General features: G+C 47.8%; 1 long non-coding RNA gene across 1 annotated transcript; it reads left to right on the forward strand.

Moving 5' to 3' along the window:
• Nucleotides 1–1,437: 1,437 nt before the first annotated feature.
• Nucleotides 1,438–2,451, forward strand: LOC127314298 (uncharacterized). Its single transcript, XR_007859552.2, has 3 exons — nucleotides 1,438–1,656; nucleotides 1,849–2,181; nucleotides 2,358–2,451. It is a non-coding gene; the product is annotated as an uncharacterized lncRNA (long non-coding RNA).
• The last annotated feature ends 2,762 nt before the right edge of the window (nucleotides 2,452–5,213 follow it).

Below are 5,213 nucleotides of genomic sequence, written 5' to 3' on the forward strand. Positions count from 1 at the left end.
TGCTAAACCCACAGACGATCTATTACGGAAATGAACTTACGGGGTTACTGGTTGGTTATCCTCTGGGCTCTGCACTGTAAAGAAAGAAGGACACCGGACTGACACGGCCGAACATTGGCGGTCTACCTCCGAACTCCACCTTCACTCACTGGTCTATCAAAGATGGCCAAACAAGAACCGCCGGTGCTGGTCCACATTCGCTGTGAGCGATAAGAGGAATTGCATGAGCGTCACGGTGCCGGACGTACTACGCTTGATTGCTTTGCGAGGTGACGGCTCACATGTTTCGGACACGGGCATGACGTGGCCGGGCTACGTTATGTTGCTTGCGTTGTTCTGGAAGTGCCAACCCGCCCGGATGGATACGCTCCTGCTTTCGCCGCTCGCTGATGTGGCCGAAACAAGCGTACTCGGAACTCCCCGATCTAGCTAGCTAAGTTAATCATCGGTCGGTTCGAGGCTTCCAACTCATTCCACAACTGGATGATGAGTTAATAGGCAAAGAAAATCGATTTTCTCGTACACGCTCGAGAAGCAAAAAAAAAAAAAAAAAAAACGCGCCAGCCCATGCATCGCATCTCGTGCTTGTGCGGGGTCTCGATCGATCGGCGTGCGACTCGGTCTCGCCATGTGACGTCTCGGATTTGCTTCGCACTTCGTTCGTACACGCCAATCTGTCACGTTAACTGGCTGCCACTAGATTAACAACACTCGCTTTGCTAGCCAGCCTCTCGGATTTTGTTTCGCCAATCTATCAGCTTAACTCGCTCCCACTAAATTAACAACATTCGCTTTGCTAGCTAGCCTCTATGATTTTGTTTTGAGACCGACCACGCCCATCAGCTAGCTCGCACAATATATAGGGCGTGATTGGTTGCCCAGGTCTATTCTGGGACTCCCGGACGCATGCTCCTAGAGGACATGGCCAGGGTAAAACGACGCAAAAACCATGTTGTAGACTTTGTTTGGTTGGCACGGTTGGTTGAAGGTTTGATCTCTTGTGTGTATTGGATAAAAATATCCATTATCCTCATCCCCCCCCCCCCCCCCCCCTTCCTTCTCTCTCATCTTTACTATTAAATGGGAGTTGGTCGTTTGACACTCAACACACTTTGGTGGTCGTCATTGGAAGCATCCTGTCCATTCAATTTTGTGTAGACAAAAAGAACCATCCGATCCCGTGTTGTCCTCCGCTTATGAAAAATTACCCGCTGATGCCATTCCTAATGCACACCTGAGTCTGCTCATACCGATCTGCCATTTTGGATCCGATCGACCCACGTCGTCTTTCTCTCCTCTAGGTCATGCCATACCATGGCCGCCACCGCCACCCCCTCCCCCGCCTCCGTTCTCCTCTACCAGGTCTCCCCTCGTCCATGTTGAAGCCATGACCTCCTCTCCCCATTCAGCCCGGTGGCGCCACTATTCCATGTGCGTCTCCATCGCCTGACGCCGCCTCGTTTGAAGGTCGCGGCCGCTGTCTCCGATGAAGCCCGCCGCCTCCCGTATAGGACTGCACCACCTCCCCCTCCAGAGCCATGTTCTCTCCCGTCCAGGTCCCTATCGCCATCTTCCCTTTCCAAGATCTGAGATTGACGATGAGGCGAAGGTTCCGTTCCGCATCGTGTTTCATAGGCGCTCATGATCCCCTCCATGGTACGTAGTGATGCCATTCCTTTCCCCACCCTATTTTTATAACCAGCAAAGTAATTATGTCGCTTCCACTAAAATAGGTTTGATGAAGGTCAATTTAGTATAAATTCGGCTGACATTTAATTTGGATCAGATAACTCTTCGATTTAATGTTGTATTTTTCAAATTGTATATGTATGGTTTGTCAAAAAAAAGTATGTTCCAGCTAGCTTCATAATGGAGGAACCAACAAATTTGGACTCATGGTTCAGCATCAGGGAGAAGGAAAACGTCAAAGCTTCACTTACGTATGTACTAGCTTATATTGCAGGACGTCAAAGCTTCACTTATGTATGTAGCTTATATTGCAGGACTAAAGTTTGCTTATGTATCGACCTCTGCAAGGGAAGATTGCAGGTATAGGTCCTTGCAGTTATGGTGTGCTCCAGCATCTACATGCGGGAAAGGCGGATAAGCAGCCAGAGGGAGATGAGATAAAAGAAAGCCAGAATTGGTTCAACTTGCGACGACCCCATCTACGCACAGCAGGTTGTCGTCCCACACCTGTCTAATGGGATCAAGCGAGTGTGTCCGTTACAATTCCCAACACTAAGAGTTCAACAGTTCTTGAGTTTGCAATTTGGTGCCGTCCTCTAAAACTTTCTCAAGATTGTTAACCAGTTTTCTTGTATGAATCTTTGCCTTATTTCTAAAATTTCTTATAGGAGGAGGAACTCATGGGGAGAGCAAACGAGGATTTAGAAGTCAGGAGGGAGATCTTATGGGATATTTCAAGTTTCAACTTGTTACCAAATGTATTATCCCCACTGGTGGAAAAATGGCCTTTGGTCGCGGTTCGCAACTGCCATTAGTCGCGGTTGCGCAACCGCGACCAAATAAGCGCGACTAAAGGCCCCCCTCCCTTTAGTCGCGGTTGCTTCCGATCCGCGACTAAAGGCCCGTCCACGTGGGCGCCAGGCGACCGTCGCGGCGGAGGACCTTTAGTCGCGGTTAGGCCGCCGCAGGTTTAGGGTTTTAGCCCCCCCCCCCTAAACCTATTTTCTTTTTAATTTGTATTGTTTTATTTCTTTTGTGCTTTATTTTAATTTTGAAGGAGTTTCACATATTCTACGGTACTACATACATGCATATGAATGTACAATTTCAAACAAATTTGAAATTAGAACCAAAAAGAATTCAAGAGGAATATACACTATATATTCAATATCATCGGATGACCATATACAATTTTGAACAAATTTCCATACATAATTTAATGCATATGAAGTTCTACGTCCTCTACATAGTGTTCTCCTTTAGGATGGAGGACTTCCCTCGTGAACCATCCAGCTAGTTCCTCTTGAAGTGGTCGGAAGCGAGCTTCTGGACTAAGCATCTTCCGGAGGTTATTCCTCTTCTCATTGTTATCACTCGGAACCCGCTCAGAGGTGTATCTCCGGATCATCTCACAGACATAGTATCCACATAGATTGGTCCCCGCTGGCTGAATATCGCCACCATTCTTAGTCATTGACCGCATGAAATGTAGCTCTTTTTTGAAATCACCGACCCTTTCATCTGAGAACCGTCTCCAAACCCTACGAGGCAAAGAAAATTAAATGAACAAGAGAGTTATTAGTTACTTGATATTAGGAAATGAACGAAATAGGCCGATCGATATAGAGCGCAAATGAATAAAAATAATTACTTCTGCAGCATTCTTCTCATGTCGCCCCAAAGCTTTGAATCCAGAGTCAGAGAGTCATGGACGAGACATTCTGAGGTGTCAAATTTAATTACTAGCAGAATCCAGTGGAACCTGCGGACACGATACATGCACAGTCATGCATAACTCATCGATTAGCCGGCCACATACCATGCATGGAGTAAACAAAAGAGAATGTGCTCAAGACAGAAACACTCACCCAAAATGGTAAGGAAATAGAATATCACTTTTGAGTTCCTGCATTGTAAGAAACTGCCACAGGTCTTCCTCCACGTCGGCGGGGTGATGCTCTAACACATATCCATTAATGATGTGTGGGTCAATGAACCCAACATCAAGGATGTTCCTTACTCTGCATTCCTTAATCTTCATTCTGCATATATAATAGCGTACACAACAATATAGTTAGGACATATATATAGTGCATGCAATATGAACGAGATGGGGTAGAAATAAATCACTTACAGAACGTAGCAACTGATGATAGATTTGTCGAGCTCGCGCAGATTGAAAAGCTGGAACAATTCACTCAGATGAATTTGTACATAGTAATGTTTGAAGTGATGCTCATATCTAACTTCCGCATAAATATATTCTTTGGCGTTTATATTTTTTATGTAACCCTTGTACCATTTCAGCAGACTTGTCATTTGTGGAGGTAGATCCTCTTCCTGCGCAGGCTCGACGAGAGGCCCATTCGGCACATATGTAATTACTACCTCCTTCACTGACGCCTCATCAAGGCCTAACAGTTCACGAAGAGTCATACCTAAGTTGGCCGCTTGTTCTCTGGCACTCGTTACAGTCAATCCCTGTGATGCCGCAGCTTCTATGATATCGGGGTCATCCGGACCGGCGGCTTTCACTATGAGCGAGGCAATCGATTGTTTACTTTGTTCCCCGAGCTGGGCAACTCGTTTCCCGCTTTTTTTACTTTCTAATTCTTTCTCGGCCTCCTCCAAGGCTTTCTTCTCCTGCTTCTCCGCCCGCTCTTTCTTCTCCTTCAACATGAGTGCCTGCCTACGAAGTTCACGTGCATAGTCGTCAGGCAGATTCTTCGCGGCTTGGGACGGTGTGCTCAAAAATGACTTAGCCCACTTCTTTTGCTCATCAGAAAATACTGGCTTGGGCTCGGGCTCTCTTTTCTTCTTGCATTCCGCCTTCCATTTATCATAATCAGCAGTGGCGGCTACGTCGACTTCCTCGGCACTACGTTCCCAAGGCCTCGTGGGGAGAAGCTTCAGTGATGGCTCCGGTACCTTTGTTATCTTAGGTACATAAGGGTCCGGGTTAATACTCCAGGACTGCTTCTGCTTCTTCGCCGGAGGTGGATTGGGGGGCGGCGTCTGCTTACCCGCCCGGGGCGGACTGGGGGGCGGCGGCTGCTTACCCGCCGGAGGTGAATTGGGGGGCGGCGTCGGCTGACGTGAAGGAGGTGTAGGTGAAGCACCACCACCGCCACCACCGCCACCGCCACCACCACCGTAGGGGGGTGGACTTGTTGGCCTTGTCGCCTCGCCTGGAAACTTGATAAACTTCTTTTGCCATAGAATGAACTGGCGCTTGACATCTCCAAGTCTTCTCGCCCCTTCAGGTGTAGCAATGTCAATCTCCAGGTCCTCAAACCCTTGGACTATGTCTTCCACCGTGACACGAGCATAGCCATCTTGAATGGGGTTGTTGTGGTGGAGTGCTCCAGGTAAACATGGTAAAGCACTGCCGATGGCTACCTTCATGGACATGTTTCCGATTGGATAATACAGATGACATTCTTTCATCTCCTTTACATCGTCCACGGGGTAGCGAGGAGGCTCCGGTGTAGTAATTTCGATCGCCGGAGGCTCCGGTGCAGTAA

This window comes from Lolium perenne, chromosome 7, assembly GCF_019359855.2.
Source record: "Lolium perenne isolate Kyuss_39 chromosome 7, Kyuss_2.0, whole genome shotgun sequence".
NCBI classification, from domain to species: domain Eukaryota; kingdom Viridiplantae; phylum Streptophyta; class Magnoliopsida; order Poales; family Poaceae; genus Lolium; species Lolium perenne.